The following is a 20,138-nucleotide window of genomic DNA, read 5'->3' as shown; positions in this document are numbered from 1 at the left end:
TTTATAGCCTAATGGCGTAGAGACTAATTGCGGCTGAAATGGCCTAATCAAAGCTAGTTCATTTTTAACCCGCGACCTGTTCAAGACTGCTGTCACATTATTCAGTATATAGCTCAATGGCTATGACCATGCTAGTATAGGCCTGGCAATGAAATGCTATAGTCTATAATTTAGGCCATGCATGCAGCTAGGCTGAGTTGAGTATATGATAATATTTCCTGACAAGAATTTGTCAAAATGATGGAGAGGGCTGGACGGTCGCCGAATGTGTGTCGACGCCATGCAGTCTTCAGCCGTTCGCGTCGGAAGTCTCGAGCGGTTGTTGTTCTCGCAGACAGATTTATACCTGTCATCAACACTTGTGAACGTAAACACACGAGACCACTTCATTGTCCGGCCACTTCCCTCTGACAGACGCGGACCTGACGCGGACCCATGCATGTTGAATTATGCTGTTCTGCACACCCTAGCATGCCAATAGAGGCCGATGTTTGCATGTTCGTTTATCTATATGAGGCTATGCCTATCTTTTTGGACCTGATCCTTAATGGTTGTAATGTATATAGTTGTTCAAATTGGTCATTTGCAAATAGCAAATATAGCAGAAATAGCACACACTAGCAAAAAAAAGAAGAGAGAATGCAATATGGAACGTACGTTTAATTTAGCAGAATAACAGACAAATTGAATGCTTTCAAGGGGTGTATATTTTTTCTTTCCAAATACATGAAATATCAAATATTATAAGGCTAAAATATACATATTGGCGTTTCTATAACACAACCTGTATACGTATGTGTGTGTGTGTGTGTGTGTGTGTGTGTGTGTGTGTGTGTGTGTGTGTGTGTGTGTGTGTGTGTGTGTGTGTGTGTGTGTGTGTGTGTGTGTGTGTTGTGTCTGAAACTGAGTGAGTGAGCTATAGTGAGCCAGTGAGTGGCAGGCTGTGTCCTCACTGCCATCTGGATGCTCGCCAGACAGAATGTCTGTCATTGTAATTCGTATATGCAGGGAAAGGTGACCTGCAGTTAAACAGAGCATGCAACAAACCAGAAATCCGCCTCCATATCGCACAGGGCTTCCTCTCCCCAAGGGTCAAGTTCACCAACAACCCTAGAGGTCCTTGTCTCAGGCTAGGAATCAGGATGAATGCTGCATCAGAGAGGTTGAAACCCAGTTATAACAACAGTAGGCAGGAACAAGGAATATATAGTGATGAGAAGTGTTTGTTCCATCCATCCATCCACCCATCCCAGCATCCATCCCTCCCAGCATCCATCCACCCATCCTCCATCCACCCATCCTCTATCTATCTATCTATCTATCTATCTATCTATCTATCTATCTATCTATCTATCTATCTATCTATCTATCTATCTATCTATCTATCTATCCATCCATCTTTTCTTCCCTCGTTCTCTGTTTTGTGTTGATATTTGACAGATTGTACAGGTCAGAATGTGCCCGTGGTAGTTCACTTGCATGGTACAATATTGATTCTCAGGCCTTGGCCCCTCCATTGGACAAGTCAAGGCAAATAGAGCAATAGCGCTGCATGCAATGGAAATGGGGAACTATCATCAATGTGTAACTCTAGGTGCTGATAAAGAAACCACAATTGCTGGCTAATATTGAGGCGTGGGGCCATTAACCTGTAAGGACATGATGTTAATGTATACACGGGGGAAGCTTAGTTGGCAATGAGTCATGGGCTTGGCTTTATTGTTTCTCTGAACATATGTATAATGCACAGGCTGCCATACAGGGAGGGGAAGAAGGTGTTTGATGGAAAGGCCAGTCAAGATATATAAAAAATAAAATGCTTACTATAATTATGGCTCTTTTTCATATCTCGGCTGTCGGGCAGAAACCTAAAATTTTATATTTTCAGGAAATTATTTTTGAAAACCGTATATTGTTAAAACAAAGTAATAGTGCCTCATCGAAGTTGGTATTGTGATTTTATAAATGGTCAGATACTTGCATGAGAGGGGGACGGGGTGGAGTAGCTGCTTTAGCAGACAGTTTGAGGGTCCAAACAATGGGGTTATCTGTTTTTTCCAGAAGCACCTTTTAATAGTTTTCTTGGTTCAACGCACAGACGTAAAGAGTGTTCAAATACATTGATTTATAGGGGGAAAAAAGAACAATGAAGTTTCTGCCGGACAGCGAAGATTATCCTTAGTGTAAGTTTATGATATAATTATTTTATATACGCATATATATCAATTTAAATTATCTTTATTAGGTGTTAAAAATTAAATAAATGATAACAAATAAAAATTGAAATATATACCGTATTGCAGTATTTGAATATAAACTAGACAGAAAAGTAAACAATTAAACATAAGAATAAAAATGAATAACCCTGCAATTCTGTGTAACTGTCATAATTAATAGTAATACGTTAAATATAAATAAGTAAGTGGTCATCGAAACTCTTCCAAGGCGACCTTCTAGACATTCAACAAAATGTCCCTATAATGATAGCAGTTTATAGTTTGAATCAAGGCGCCACAGTGGCTCACCACTGTCACCACCCATTCAGGCCTGACGTCTAAATCATGACAATTTTCTGAAAGATTTGAGGCACATTTTAACGATTTTTCAAAAATAGCAGACCTACAAGTTCATAGCACGGTACTTGGTGCCGCGCTATGAGCTTGTAGATCTGCTATTTTTCAATAGCTAAATTATAACATAATGTATGTAACCACCAAAAGGGGTTCCCGCTCAAAATGTGTTAAAGTGCAAAGCATTAAATCACAGCCGGGCAGGGTTCATATCTGTCCTGAGGCTCTTTGCTGCATGTCCTTCCCTAACTCTCTCCCTTGTTTCCTCTCTCTCTCTGTCTCATTGTAACTCTCTGATAAAACATGACAGAAATGCAACATCTTTGGGCAGCTCCATAGATAGTTCAATAATAGTGTGCTTTCTTATTAATACATGTTGAATCAGGATTGTTACTATCAAAATGTTGCAACAGAGAGAGTGTATGTACACATTCTCCATTTAAACTGAATCAATTTGGTATTAATAGAATGGATTAAAACACTCCAGTCAGTTAAATACATTTTACTTGTCAGACCGCACCCAAGTCAGACTTAGATGCGAAAGATATATCGTTAAGGGATAGTTTAGAATGAACTATACAATCAGATAAAGCTGAGACGTGGCCATGACCCCGGAGATGAACCACTGTGGCCTTCTCTTGGCATATATCTGACATCATTCTGATAAGAAATAATTGTAGACAGAATTTTGGTGAATGTCTTTCTTGAACTACTATAGCCTACTCTATATACTGGTATGTGCACGTGCGTGCGTGTGTGCGTGTGTCTAGTGTCTATGTCAAATTGTCAATGCAAGTTTTTGCCATTATTGCATATTCACACTTTTAGGGATTGTATGCAACTGTGCATGTGTGTTTGTGGGTGTCTCTCCTGTCAGTGTGTGTATGACTATATGAATGAGGTGTCTGGTGAGGACCTAGATAGGGATGCCGGTTTGTGAGGTCAGGCGAGAAAGGTTTGCTGGGACTGGGTGTATGTAGAAGGGCAGTCAAGAGTCTGTTTATGCATGTGCTTGTGTTCGTGTAAATTTAACTCTGAATGTGTAGAAATGTAACCAAATGGACCATTCACGGTTACATTTGTACATTCTCTGAGTTACAGGGATGAATAAACATTAATATTTTGACAGTGTATGTATGTGCATATTGTCGTACTGTAGTAGGCTACAGTAGTAGGGAAACCTTCATTTTTAGTAAGGGAAGATGGTTCTCCATACTGTATGTTGACTATTTAGATTTTGTTTAGATAGACGTGTTTACTTGTTCATAGTCATAGGCGCTGTGTATGTTATTAAGACAGATGTTAGGTGTCTATTGCTACTGTCTATCTGAAACTTCTGTTTATTCAACCACTTACTGTTGTGTTTATCTTGCACTTCGTAAGTTGTTCTGGATATAGTGTCTGCTAAATGCCTACATTTTAATTGTAATTGTAAATGATCACATGAATATGATCAAAATGCAATTAAAAAGTTATTACAGATGGTATATACAAAACTACATTATATGATAAATTATATGTCACTTACCGGTAGTTTAATTAAAATGACATCAGTTTAATATATTCTTTAACTTTTGTATGATATATGTACAAAAAGTGGTTGTTTATTGATACATGCTGTGTGTTTGTGTAAAATTCTGTTTACTTTAAAACATACGTATGAAGCCTAACTCTTCATGTTGCCTTTGAAGTGTTTACTGTTTAAGCACTTATCTGCCAAAGATTGGTGTGTGTGTGCGTGTGTGTATGTGTGTGCGTGCGTGCGTACGTGTGTGTGTGTGTGTGTGTGTGTGTGTGTGTGTGTGTGTGTGTGTGTGTGTGTGTGTGTGTGTGTGTGTGTGTGAGAGTGAGCGTATGCGTGTGCAACTGTGCGTGTGCGTGCAACGTGCATGCCTGTGTCTATCCATACCAGGCACCAGGAAATCGTCTCCCGTCTTGGAGACTGTGTCCCTTGGGGTTGGTGACTCACTATGGCCCTATGTCCCACCCCTCCAGCCCCCACCCCAACCACACACACACACACACACACACACACACACACACACACACACACACACACACACACACACACACACACACACACACACACACACAGACCTGTGGTAGACCTATAGGAACCTCTGGCTCCAGGAAGAAGACTTCAAAATGTAGGCACAGGAAAACAAAAACACAGGACAGAGCATGTTGTCAATGTAGGCTGTAGAGCAGAGGCCAGACACGCACGCGCACAAAGACACAGACACAGACACATGACACAGACACAGACACATGACACAGACACAGACACAGATGTTCTGGTTGGTTCTTTTCACATAAAGAACCACCTGCAGGTTATCTGTTCTAGCTCTGCTGACCTCACCTCACCTGTTTTTAGAACACGTTCTCTCTGCTCATTGATCACTATGGATGTTTATTAGAGATAACAACAGAGTGCTAATCGATGTCAGACCTGTGTGCGTGCGTGCATGCGCGTTACTTATGTCTAGTCAATGAATCAGATAGCTCCTCTGGTAAAATGGGCTCAAAATAACCTCAGAGAAAGAAAGATACATTTTGAGCGCTATAGCATGTCTTGGTTTGTTGCTGTTGTAGCTGATTTATTGTATTACCGGTAGTATAGTATTTTATTAGTGAGTAGTATTTAAGTGATTTTCTTTGGTTAAAATAAGTGTTAAATAGCTATACCCCATGTCTCTTTTATCAGGTTGGGATATCAATTTGATCCAATCAAGATAGAGAACTCAGTCAGGATATGATTAAACAAGTGAAATTGGAAGTGATAACAAATACATGAACTGACTAAATTGGAATGGGAACACTATAAAAGATTAAGCTGATCATAAATGGTATACTCTCTCCTGATTGGCTAAAAATGTGTCACCTAGGGGTGGTGGGGCGCTGTTACTGAACAAACACTTACTATCACAATATCTTTAACCTTTTTGTTTTTATCATAAAAATATACCCTATACCACCGTGCGTGCGTGTGTGCGTGCGTGCACAAGCATTATATTTGTGTGTTATTGTGTGTTATTACAAGGTATCTGTGCTATGCTTGTGGATTAGGTTTGTTTGAGCAGGCAGGGTCAAGGAGTCACACAGCAGAGACACAATTTACGTGTAATTTATGCTTCATCGTATGACGGTGTCCCGCAGTGGCCACCGCCGACGTACAAGCCCACAGCACGTCACATCCGCGTGACGTTATGGGCTTGTGCATCGGCTATATGGTCACCACGGGAAACCGTCGTACGACGAGGTACCGTACCGGGCTCGACACCTGGTCTTCAGCAGAAGATAACACATGCACATACGCACATGCACATGCACACGCAATCACATTCACCACACACACACACACACACACACACACACACACACACACACACACACACACATTCACCACACACACACACACACACACACACACACACACACACACACACACACACACACACACACACACACATATTAATTAACTAGGAGTGTGTGCTGGAATAAATTATTAACATCTGAGCTGCAGGATGTCATACGTGATGGGGCGAGGTGCTGAACTGGACAATGTTTGAAGAGCAGAGCAAACACACATCACACCACGGTGAATTACCGATGATAAGAATTCAATTATCAAAACCCTCTTTTCTACGAACAACCTCCACTGTTTGGAAAGCTATACCCATGCACTCAAAAGGTTCAAATGTTTCTTTTACGCTTGTACGCCAATATTTGAAATTCGGCACCCATGGGTGTTGCTTGGACATCTATCGCTCTACAATTTAAAATGGGCATAATAAAAACATCTAATATGTTGTAACATCATCCACACTTAGTTCCAAAACCGAGTCACATCACATGGCGAGCTTATATTGGATTGACAGCTGCTGCCAATCACAAAAGACATGGCAGGGTGTTTCCACGATAGTGTGTGTGTGTGTGTGTGTGTGTGTGTGTGTGTGTGTGTGTGTGTGACTGTGTGACTGTGTGTGTGTGTGTGTTATTGAGTGTATTTTTATCCATTGAGACTCAGGGATCCCAGGACCAATGATAAGCAGTGGCCAAAGTCTGCAGGCTAGTCAGGGCCTAAAGAGCAAATAGAGAATGCGCGGTCGCACGCCCTCACACAACAACAACACATGCACGAAAGCATGCACGCACACACACAAGATACGCACACAAGCACGCACATAGGCACGCACACAGCGAATAGCTAATAATATAGCTATTGGCCCTATGCCTATACTTTACATGTAGGACTATATTACTTATAAACTTAAAGTAGGCAGAGGGGATGTGGAAGACAAAGTGAGTAAAGGTGCAAGTCTGGGAAGAAGCAGGCTCCAGGTTAGTCAAAGGTAAGATGACATCACCAAAACAATGGCCCCGGTGTCACTGAGAGTTCAAGCAGAGTTCATAGGTTTAAAGAGATATCAGTCTAGTCAGGATGGCATGCAAAGGTGCATGTTTATGGGAAGGAATGAGCATGGGGGGGAGCTTTTGATTGATTGATTATAAATTGTATTAACAGTTTCCAGAATGAGCACAAGGAAAGTACAGGTCAATACTAAAAGGGAAATGTGATCTGCCAAGAGAATAAAACTAGAAAAAGCACTAAGACTTGTTTACATAAAGGTCCTCCGTTTTCAATTCATCAGAACTTCTATTCAAAAAACTGATAGAAATCATCATATGCACATGCAGTTAGAAAACGCTAGGGAAAACAAGAAATATAGGGGGGGACTTTTTACAGGGTCCAGTTTCTTCTTCAGGAATTCCTGAAGAAGATTCCAGTGATCGAAACGTTGCATTAATAAACCAGTGGAGCTGAGTTATTCCTTAGTGTTGCGCACTCTATTTCTTTCTCTTGTACTGCCATTTGTCCAGCACCTGGGCTAGAGTGGATGTGCATGCTCTATTTATACCTTTATTAGTATTATAAGCTCATATCTTTACTCTGGTCTGGCTTACTCATCTTTGATTCTGTCAGTATGTGTTGCGTTTGTCTGGCGATCTTGTCTGTTTGAGTGATGTTGTGGCATAGTATGGAGGGAAACTGTAAACTCGATTAAGTTCGTTGTCAAGACAGGCGGTCCGTGCTATGTTTAATCTGATTCATTGATAATGTCAATGAAGTCCACACCCACAACACCAGAGGGAGTTCAACAAACCATGTGCAACCCAGATCCGGCACAAACAAGGGACTAAATTAATTTCGCTCCTATGCCACCAAAATGTGGAACACCCTACCAACAGTCATTAAGGCATACAAATCCCTTGACTCCTTCAAAACCGCTCTCAAAGGGAACCTATACGGACGGGCGGCTGCAATTCGAAACTGGCCCCAGTAAAATCTGAATCCCCCACCCACCCCCTTTTCCCCTCACTGTATATGTTTTTTTCCCCCTTTTTACCTCCTCCAGTTTTCCAGATTTCCAGTTTTTGGCTATATAGAAGTGTATATTTGTACGTATCTAAATGTTATGATGAATTGAACATGGTGAACCCTATTGTAAACAAGTGTAATGCTATGGTGTCGTCCACAGTTAACAGTTTTGAAATACTTCAATCAATCAATCAATCAATTCACCTGAAACAGTCATCACAACTGTGTGTGAATTCTCTCTGTGTTCTGCTCTCTGACCCTTACGCTGTCCATGGTGCTGAATGTCGCTTATCAGAGAGAATATCAATTATTGATTTAATTACTCATTGTGTAACCTACATAAATTAGCATCCTAGTAAGGTGAGACTCCATTTGAAAGCTTATAGTTTAAGTTAAGTTGTCTCAACCTATGTATGCAGACCTCTACTGTCTTTAAAGTTCCATGCCATTTTTGTAAAAGTTATTTTTTATATATTTTCATATTACCTATATAAGATGCTTTGGCCACCATGGAATGTTAGTTTGTATACGATATGTGTCTTGAATATCAGAGCTTCCAAGTCAGTTGATGTTAAAGACAAATTTCTTCTTCCTGGCCTTTGGTGACAGCTGAACCTGACATACTTTGATTTCCCCTTACTGGTGCTAATGTTTAGTTTAGTTTTTGTTTTCACTTCATTGGTATGATATGCTAGTGGTTGTTTATATTTCATTGCTTTGTTTAGCACATTGGTTGACCTAGTTATATGTTACATGTGACGTGTAAATGTGTGAGTTGAGTTGGTAGAATAGGCTATTGCTAGTGTAAAGGCCATTGATGTTGATGATGTCATCAGGTAAACTTGCCACAACCCTGCTGAATTGATGCCACAGTCACTATCGCAATCACAGTAATAGGAAGAAAGAGAATCACTGCCCGAGCAGCCCAATGTTTGTCAACATAAAATAAACTGTCCTCCTGTCAGTCATAGCGCTGCCCCTCCCTCTCTCCAAACACTGTAAAAGAGAACAAAAACACAATGAGGAAACGAGAGGAGAAAGTCGCCTCAATCCAGACACCGTCACTGGACAGCATGAGCCTGATAACGGTATGAATGGTCCTGTTTGGACAGACAGACAGAAGGGAAAAGAGAGAGAAAGAGACCAGGATGATAGGCGCTTTAGAGAGAAGAAAACTAGAACAAATTGGTTGGGTCTCATGGCAATTTTAAGAAGAACGACAAAAACTGCAAAATAATTAGCAGGAGAGAAAAGGAAAGGAGAACGCACAATGTACAATCCAGAATGTTCATTGTCATTGAACCCGAGTGTGAGTGAAAATGGAGCCGTAATATCACTGTGCACTGACTGGACAGGAGGAGTTCAGTGGAAAACAAAAGAGGCTCCACACTCTTCTCTCTTATCTGTCTGAAGGGCCTTATCCAGGACTGGCTCTGTTAGTGTAACCCCTCTCTCTTTCCCCCCAACCCTCCCTGCCTCTCTCCTTCCACCCCATTCCCCAACCCCCCCCCCCCCCCCTCCCCCAGCTTGTGGTCGGACCCCCTTATCAGGCCAGGGGTGACGTCAGGGGGCCCACATTTGCTGGAGGGGAGGGGAGGGGGGCCGGAGACGGAGGCTGATAGCACAGCAGAGACTGCCTCTGCACAGGCTGTGGGAACCACGGGCCCGGCCCACCTCGACCCACTGGCCCTACACGTCCTCCTTACGCACGCATCGGCACAGGGGCTGACACCTACACACACATGTACAGCATGGACACATGCACACACAAACACTAATACAACAAGATCCTGAGTGGAGGGTCAGTATCCCCCTCTGGTCATTCATTTGTTTTATCCCAGCTTCTGGGTCTACTGGATTTAAATTTGCAAACTGAATATACATGCTTTTCAATTTGGGAGCGGTAGACTATCGCACTTTAATAATGTAATAAAACAATGATGTTAATCTCTTGTGTTCCTATTTTGGGCAAATAGGAAAAAAATCTGAATATTTCAAAATTATACTACTTTTTAATTTAAAAGAATAGTACAACTATCTTTTCTTTTTTCTTTCTTTTTTTTTTTACAAATCAAACCCTGCTTACAATGTACAGTACAGTTAATGAGCTCTCATATCTCTGTTCCAAACGGCTTAACATTTCAAAATAAAGAGTCTTTCATCCACTTGCCCTGTACAAATAGCACATAATTCTTCCCTCAGATAGCCTGCAGTACATCCCATACTTGGTCCACCACTACGCCATCTATCACTTGAATTTACTTTCACTTGGGGTGACCTGATAGCTGAATGGTTATAGGGCGCACACCACATGGCATACTTCGCCACGAGATTAACACACAGACCTCATTCTCCACACTTCCTCAAACGACTATGGCAATGAAGTGATTTCCCTAGAAATGCTCTGAACAGCCTGTTTGAGCACGTGTCAGGTTCTTGAACTGACCAGAGCTTTTTAGAGGACTTTAGGTGTGAAAGGCACCGACTGTTGCGCCAAATGTGATGGTGACCTATCCATTTCTGTTCCGTCCGCTGGCTGCAGCCGTGTTCAGCCGATTTCCAGCGGACAAGGTCACATGCTGTCAATCGGCCAATCATCAAAAGGTTGCACAAATGCCACTGTTCCTTCCTGTCTATTTATCAGCATTCGGTAGTTTCAGAGCTAGCCGGAAAGAACCCCATGCTTTTCTGTGCATAGAGGGGCAGATCAAACTAGAAAGAACCCCATGCTTTTCTGTGCATAGAGGGGCAGATCAAACTAGAAAGAACCCTATGCTTTTCTGTGCATAGAGGGGCAGATCAAACTAGAAAGAACCCTATGCTTTTCTGGGCATAGAGGGGCAGATCAAACTAGAAAGAACCCCATGCTTTTCTGGGCATAGAGGGGCAGATCAAACTAGAAAGAACCCCATGCTTTTCTGGGCATAGAGGGGCAGATCAAACTAGAAAGAACCCTATGCTTTTCTGGGCATAGAGGGGCAGATCAAACTAGAAAGAACCCTATGCTTTTCTGGGCATAGAGGGGCAGATCAAACTAGAAAGAACCCTATGCTTTTCTGGGCATAGAGGGGCAGATCAAACTAGAAAGAACCCTATGCTTTTCTGGGCATAGAGGGGCAGATCAAACTTAGAAAGAACCCTATGCTTTTCTGGGCATAGAGGGGCAGATCAAACTAGAAAGAACCCTATGCTTTTCTGTGCATAGAGGGGCAGATCAAACTAGAAAGAACCCTATGCTTTTCTGGGCATAGAGGGGCAGATCAAACTAGAAAGAACCCTATGCTTTTCTGGGCATAGAGCGGCAGAACAAACTAGAAAGAACCCTATGCTTTTCTGGGCATAGAGGGGCAGATCAAACTAGAAAGAACCCTATGCTTTTCTGGGCATAGAGCGGCGGATCAAACTAGTGCTGGAAGCCAACGCCATCTTCCTATTGGTTCACCAACCTAATTTACATTCACTTCAACAAAAATACATTCAAGTTCACCATTAAGGAGAACTAAGGTTTACATTCCTCCACACCCCTTCCCTAAAGCCCCTTCCCCACCCCAGACCACACACATATACACAAGCATGCGCGTACAATCATTACCATCATAACGATAAAGTCACTATTGAGGTTTTAAAGACATCATCATTTAGGTTGATAACAAAGACAGGTCCTTATTTTGGCCCATGCATCTCCATAAATGACTAGTGTGCCTACTGGGGCATAACGAGCTGTGAAGTCAGTGCCAGAATTGCTCTGTGAGACATAAATTCACCAGGGACTAATCAGGACATAAATAATATCTACTATCTGAGACTAGGTTAAGGAGGCACTTAGCCCTGAGTGCTGGAATGGCTATTGTCACTTTAGAAAATCACTGAGAAATGTATTTGCATGCCATGTATGCATGTGTGTTTATGTGTATTGGAGCAATGATTAAACAGGTGCATGTTTGATTACTGTTTGCAGGTGCAGCACTCCCAAGATATTCATAGGCTACATACAGTATAGTGCATGCACAGATACATGCACACAAAACATGTATCTTTATACATGCACACAAAACATGTATGTTTTTACATATCATGCTATTTTTGAATGTGTGTCTCCTCTTGCATACTGTAAATGCCCCCATGCATAATAACATTTGTACTGAACTCTATTCAAAGATCCCTTTGGCTTTATTATACTACTGTATACTGCATGATATTCCAGTCTCCTTTTCTCAGCTGAAAGGGGAGTAAATGAAACATCCATCAACATTGCATCTGTTGCAAACACGAGTGCGCGTGCGTGCATGTGTGCATGTGTGCATGTGTGTGTGCGTGTGTGTGTGTGTGTGTGTGTGTGTGTGTCAGTGTGTGTGTGTGTGTGTGTGTGTGTGTCAGTGTGTGTGTGTGTGTGTGCGTGTGCGTGTGACCGCGTCTGACCGTGTGTGCGTGTGAGAGATGTTTTCGGAGATGGATCTGTCGGATGGGGAGTGGAGACGCAGTTATCTTTGTGTTGTTCCCGATAAGGCGGAGAAGATTTGTAACATTTGTGTGTCCTTCTCTAACTCTGACCTCTCCTCAGGCAAGTAGGAGGAAGAGAAGTGTGGCCTTGAAAGAGAGGCAGAGAGAGAGAGAGAGAGAGAGAGAGAGAGAGGCGCAGTTGGGGGAATGGGGGGGGGGGGCTCATATATTTCCAAGAATAGACTATCTACAAGCTCACAATGTGTTGCATTAAAATGCATTGTGAGCTTGTAGATCTGCTATTTTGGTGTGTAATTCCGCTGTAATACAACAGAGTATAAATCAGGCTTAAGAAGCAACGAGAGAAGGAGATGGTTGTCTCTGAATCACTCGTCTCCCCTCCGGCTCACCCCTCTCGCTTGCTCTCCTCCTAACTTGCTTTGTCAGATTCTCACTCCCTAAATTTCTCCAGTGGCCACGGCGGCCTTGGGTGTAAATAATGGAAGGAGTGAGAGAATCAGGGGAGGGGAGGTGAGTGGTGGAGCAAGGGTAGACATCAGAGGTGTGCATGAGGTGCACTGTGTAAATGCTTGTGTATGCTGGACTGGTGGCGCAGAGCCCTGAATGACAACAAGGTCAATAAACAAAAAAAACTACATAGAATAAACTGCATTCAATCTGTCACGAAATCTGGCTGCTCAAAACAACAAGGCCTACATAGACAAGTGAAATAGTGAAATGGATTGATTGATTCCCCATACTTACCTCACTGCCCTACGAAGCCAAAGTGCAGTAACTATGTAAAGTTAGATGAGGTCAGGGTTAGATGAGGTCAGTGTATATCTTCATATATGGAGATGGCCATATATGGTGGAGTGACGTGTCACGAGGTGTGACCATATATGGAGGAGGTGTGATGTCACAAGGCGTGACCATATATGGAGGTTTGATGTCACGAGGCGTGACCATATGGCGTGGGAACTAACTAACGGACGGACGGAACCTATATGGTCACAATAAATTGTAGGTTATACAATCAAAATAGATTTCTCCTGGATTCTTTGCATCATTACACAACCTAATATTTACCTTTTTTGTTGCTTTTCTTTCCAAAACACACTTTAACTATACTCTACTACGGACTCCATGCTGATTGACTAGTACACGATTGGCTTCCAAAGTTTGCGGGTAGGGCCCATTTTGCATGAAGTACCACAAGCTGCAGCACCGCTGGACCGATCAAATTGTCCTGTTATAGCATGAGGCCAAATTTAGCTAAATTAATGTTACTTTCTTCTTACTATTCCATACAGATTTTTGAGTGGTGCAACCACTCCTATACGGAGCTATATGTGTCCCTGGGTCCGTCGCTGGCTTTGTCCGAGCACGAAAATAGCGTTTGGTTGGTTTTCACAACCAACCAAGTGTCACTGTTGCACAGCCTAACACACACACACACACAGACACACACACACACACACACACACACACACACACACACACACACACACATTAACTGTATATATGATGATTTCGGGTGTGACAGTACAGTACAGTGACAGTACAGTAGAGGGACCCCCACCCCCTCCCCAGAGGAGACGCCAGGGAAACCCCACACGGAGTTGCACCACTCAGTTCACACAGATTTTTCCAAATCTCATGAAATTCTGTACAACTTATTTTATGTGATCAAGATGTATCTGACAGATTTCTCATATTGCATTCTGATTGGCTATGATTAGCATCTAAACTTGGCAGTAGTGGCTCATTTTGCACAAACCTTTGCATGCACACTCACTCACACAGTAGAATATAGGCCAAGGAAGAATCTCCACCCCATTTTATAAATCTTGAACCGTTGGTCGTAGGTCTTCAATTATTGTGCACAGTGCGCTCACCGAACTCTCTGGGGGCATGTGACCATGATGTAGACAACAGTTTGGCCCTGGGTAGGCAACCCAGCCTGGCAAGGACCTGTGCTCAGAGGACACAAGGAGCGTCGAGAAGTCATCCTCTCTTTTCCTCCCTCTTGGTAACATGCCATGCTGCCTGCCTTAGTGCCCCCCTAGCCCTCTGGGTGATATGAGAAGCAGAGGGCCTCATTAGTCTTTTTAATTGGTTCAGAATATAGTTGAAGCAGTCCAATCAGTGGTCAGATGCCAGACCCCTGCCTGGCCGCGTTCCAGACAAAAGTAAACGGTTCCAGTGTGGAACACTGTGCAGGCTAAAAAACAGATCACAGAGTGCAGCTCATCACATTCAACAAAAGATAACTGGATTTGATTCAACTTAACCAAAACTGGGGGTTTACTGCAACAGCCCTTTCCCCTGTTTTCATCCAACTGGCTGCAGTTATAGTGCTACAGACAGACAGACTGACTGACTGACTGACTGACTGACTGACTGACTGACTGACTGACTGACTGACTGACTGACTGACTGACTGACTGGGGTGGTTAGGCACCGCTCGCTCAGTAGTTGTATGTTGATTGAACCGCCATTGCTGTGCGTTGTGTCATGATAAAAATAGAGACTATGTATTCAATGGCTGTTATTGTTATAGATAATATATTATTGTGATTGGCTGTGTGCAGAATATTAATTTACCTTTTCAAAGATTGTCTTGTTCCAAATAATGAGCAATAGGGTGAAATCGAAATGTATTGCTTTTCAGTTGTGACTGTGTACACGCACGTGTATTAGACATCTGCAACAATGAAGTGTGTGTGTGTGTGTGTGTGTGTGTGTGTGTGTGTGTGTGTGTGTCTGCCTATAGCTTGTGGAGAATCCATCAAATCTTATCATTGTAAGTAAACATGACAGAGTGGACAAAATGTCTTGTGTGCCGTCAGACCTGCTATCTAGCCACAAGCCATATCTGTGATGATGGACTGATGTGGCGCTGCTTTGGACTAACCAGCGTCTGAGTGTGTGAGTGGGAGTACATGTGAATTCATCAAACACACACACACACACACACACACACGCACACGCCCCCGCACGCACGCACGCACACACACACACACACACACACACACACACACACACACACACACACACACACACACACACACATCAAAAGTCATACACAAGCAGACACTCAGACACACTACACACACTCATGTCAAATTTAACTCTCTACCTTATATCTTGCCTCGCACAGGAATATTACCTTCACAGTACATGAAAAGATGACTTATCGTGGCATCATAAATAGAAAGCCAAAGCCATTACTCATATATCCTTGGCAGGAATTTATGACTGTTATTTATTGTCCTGTGGTTAGTAGTTTTTAGCCATGAGTTCAACAGGTACTGGACCTTTTTATGTCTGAAAAGTGTACATTACTGTACGGGACAAGCCCCTTTTTATGGGAGATGAGATCAAAAGATAGTTGAAAAATCTCCTTAGGAAGAGATATATCACGGTTGGCTAATAACTAATAGTTAATAACGTATTAATTACCGCAGGTTTTTTCTTTTGTATTCAAGTGTTAGCCTCTGCAAAATGAACTATGACCTTTATGATTATAGTTCAGAATAAATTCCAGTAATGCAGAAAGTGAAAAAAGCAGCAGCACAGAATAATAGTAACATTATATATTACACATACATTAAAGCACAAGTTTTTCAGAAAACTTGGGTCAGGATTTAAAATATTTCTTAGAATCGGCCTCAGGTTTAAAGCTTTTCTTAACCACTTAAACCTTCTAGTCTAGACTTAGTAAACTGGACAGAGTTGGGTCTGTACTTTTTCCTGTGTACACCAAATATCTTCGTCAAAAATAGCCTGTATCTGCCATTTTTAGCTAATGTTCCCCCCAGAATTGGATGTTGGGGTTCAAGTGGTTATGTAGGTTTTTGCATTTGACCAAGGTATGTTTCTGATTGTGATTCTGAGTGTGTGTGTGTGCGTGTGTGTGTGTTTAGGGGTCAACCTGTGTGTGCCTCTACATGTTACAACATAAACCGATAAGCAGGGTAAACAGACCACACAGTATTTGCTCCTCTACCATGGTCATGTGATGAGGGTGTGTTGGAAGAGGAGTCCTGTCTTTCTTTCACTTAGTGCACTTTCCTTGGCAATTTTTACCAAACCAACAGCCAATTATTATGTCCCTCTGTCTTTCATATATTCACCTGAGTTGCAAACCGTTAGCCTACAAACCATTTAAACCCATGCCTTGTTGACCGGAGTCTCCCAGGGGTCTAATAGGCCCCTCCTGTTTTCCCTCTATACCAAATCTCCACCAAAAATAGCCGATCTACAACCTCACAACGCTTCCATGTGAGTTTGTAGATCTGCTATTTTTGCCAGACATTCCGTAAGCCCAAGGTGTATGCTCTGTCCAATGCGATAGATTTCTTTGGACATCAGATTTAAGAACTTCAATTGTTTCACTGATAACCTTTAAAGTCTCCTGTTCAGTTCCTGGGTCAAAGGTCATGGACTGTGTCTCGACTGATTGCCAGGCTGATGCTGGGCGTTGTGGTACTGGATGCTGATTGGCAGGCTGGCGCTGGGCGTGGTGGTACTGGATGCTGATTGGCAGGCTGACGCTGGGCGTGGTGGTACTGGATGCTGATTGGCAGGCTGACGCTGGGCGTGGTGGTACTGGATGCTGATTGGCAGGCTGACGCTGGGCGTGGTGGTACTGGATGCTGATTGGCAGGCTGACGCTGGGCGTGGTGGTATATGCTGATTGGCAGGCTGACGCTGGGCGTGGTTGTACTGGATGCTGATTGGCAGGCTGACGCTGGGCGTGGTGGTACTGGATGGGATAAAGTAGGCTTGTATCTGACTGGGTTTTTGGTATGTACTCTTGTCATCTGATCTTGTCTCAGTCTCCAGGCATCAAACCTGCATGTACACTTCACTTTCAATCTCTCTATCTCTCTGTGCATGTTCATACGTGTGTGTGTGTGTGTGTGTGTGTGTGTGTGTGTGTGTGTGTGTGTGTGTGTGTGTGTGCGCGCGCATGCGTGCATGTGTGTGTACTTGTTGCAGCTGTCATTAACCTGATGGCTAATCCAGGTGGTGTCCCTCTATCAGTCACACTGAACTCTCCCAGACCACCAATGGAGAGACTCGTATCTCTGTTCAAAACCACAGCACTATGGCACATTACCAAACCATTACAGATTATGATCTGTTACAGGCCACACACACACACACACACACACACACACACACACCATCCAACGACGGGTACGGAATGATGTAAAATTATATTTCCCACTCCAGCAGACAAGTAGCAACCGTATCTTTGTTGATTCCATGCAATTCTTTAACCTCCCAAGTTATTTCTCCTTAAAGTGCTAGCTTGTTGTTACCCAACCAGATTCTTACATTCTTTATTCCCAATTAGTTATCTGAGCTGTGATTTAGTGCCTTTTGCACTGTGCTTTCTTAAACATTTCTTCTGACCTTTGTCTTTGACTTTTCCCCTTCATTCTGTGCCATGCCATTTCTCTTTCCCTCGCCTTTGCTCACTCCCTCTTCATCTCAAGCAGAGCTTGTAAATCTGTCAACATTTGCTGTTTAGGTTTGTGAATGAGTTTCCTCAGAGAAGATCTGGCAACAAAAAGTCACTATCATCAGCATCATTACATGGGTCAGATATTTCCTTTGCTAATTAGTTTGCTGCACAGCATTCTTTCAGCATATCTTTGTCAGCTTATAAACAGAAAGATGAAAAATGAAATATCAATCAGAATAGAGCTTAATAGAGCAGTTTGGTGGTGGGTTAAAGTTTACGCCTGACCCCCTGAAAATGTCCTATCAGTTATCGTCTGTGTGTGTGACATGATCCTTTTTCCTTGTTTAGGTTTTGCGGCTTCTTTCTGTCACAATGTACTTGAAGTTATCAGTGGCGCTAGTCTAAGCTGCGAGTGTGTGACGTCTGACAGAAAATGATTTTAATCCATCTCCAAGGCCTGTCCTGGGTCAGACCGTTGTTATTACAATAGTTTGTGTTAAATGATAATAATTTAAAAAACAAGCGTGCCTGGTGGCTCAGCTGGTTAGTTCATGGACCACATGCTCCATGGAGTTTGAATCCAACTCCCGTCATGTTTTCCTCTCTCTGACCTCGGTTACCTGTCTCTCCACACTCTGCTATCTAATAAAGCAGAATTTGCCAAAAAAATGTCTTAAAAAGAACACAAAACATCGGGCTTGCACCATCTCAACAGAGGCTCTTAAAGTCAATGATGTGATAAGGCTTTGAACGCAGCCCCCCATCACTCTTCTTTACATATATTATTTCTTTATTCTATACCTTTGATGACCTGATAATAATAAAGCACATGGCTTTGTGTTGTTCACAGGACTCTATCAATCTTCTTCATTATCTGCTATTACAGTAGGTATACAATATTAAATATTATTTTTCAAGACACACTGTTGGCCCTCACTCTCTTACTCATAGACACAAAACCCTGCATAAAGATGCTTCATCTGCCCTTTTGTCCCTCTGGTTCTCCTTATGCAACCCCTGCTCCTCTTCTGCAACATAAATTCCATTCTCTCTCTCTTTCTGTGTGTGTGTGTGTGTGTGTGTGTGTGTGTGTGTGTGTGTGTGTGTGTGTGTGTGTGTGTGTGTGTGTGCACGCGCACATGCCTGTGTGTGTGTCTTTGATCTCATACTGTACTCCCCTGTAGCAATAATCTTAAAACAAAAAACAGCCTCTGTAATGGCACCATGCTGTTTGTGGGCCCTGACGGAATAGTACCATAAAAATTCTAATATCAGAGTCTGAGACAGGACTACCTGTATACAGATCTTATATGACCCTGCTGCAGAAATGCTAGAGACGCAGAACCCAGGGACACCATAGGGTGATGCGCTTTAACTATTGGATGGTGCTCTATGGAAGACACATCTTGAAAACATTACTCTGCAAAGAGTCAAAAGTTTACCGGAGTTCATCTTTGGTTTTATTTTTAGTGCTTTTTTTGCTTACGGTTCAGTCAGACTATACTGTTCTGTCTGCCTCTTCTCGTTTCCATGTTCTGCCCATCCATCTATTCACTGTGACCGCCATTCCATAGGCCTATGGAAAAGAAAGGCATTTTAAATGGAAAGAGTGTTTGTAAGAAAAAAGATGAATTAAAGAACGGACAGATGAGAGGTAGGGCAGGGAAAGAAAGATTTAGTGATGTTTTTGGTTTGGGTGTGGACAGTTTGTGGTCCCGGGGGCAAGCTGGATGGCTGTTTCAGGCAGGGCAGGGGTAACCCTTGAAGGGAACGATGCTACCCAGAACTGTGGGGTTCCTGCCAACACAAACCCTGCTCCCAAACAAAAGTCACCCACAATCCCTTGCTTCGGCCAGGGGGGTGAATATCTGAGCAGGCTGGAGAAGGGACACACCGGCGCCATGGTGATTCCTAAGACAGCTTATCTCTCTCTCTCTGATAGCGCTGTCAAAATAACTGCCAAGACACATAGCCAGGCAGAAACTGGTTAAAACCTGGGCTGGCCAATCAGCAGGCCTGATGTCTGAGCCTGTCTCCTTCCACCTTTAGAGGTCTCTCTCTCTCTCATGCCGTACAAATAATGCATATTATAATTATAAAAAATAGCCAATTTATGCAATTTAACAGAGAACATCCTTTTTCCATGACCCTTAAAAAAGTGTCAGTAGTAGTCTAGTAGAACAGGTTTTTGAATGGTTCAGCTAGGGACCAGGCTAGCTGTTCTGAAACATTTTTGTCTCTGAAAAAAGATAGCCTGATGAAGGCTGTA

The sequence above is a fragment of the Protomyctophum bolini genome (genome assembly GCF_963924005.1).
Source record: "Protomyctophum bolini genome assembly, chromosome: 19".
Taxonomy (NCBI): domain Eukaryota; kingdom Metazoa; phylum Chordata; class Actinopteri; order Myctophiformes; family Myctophidae; genus Protomyctophum; species Protomyctophum bolini.
The sequence above is the reverse complement of the archived record's forward strand: the minus strand, read 5'-3'. Positions refer to the sequence as shown.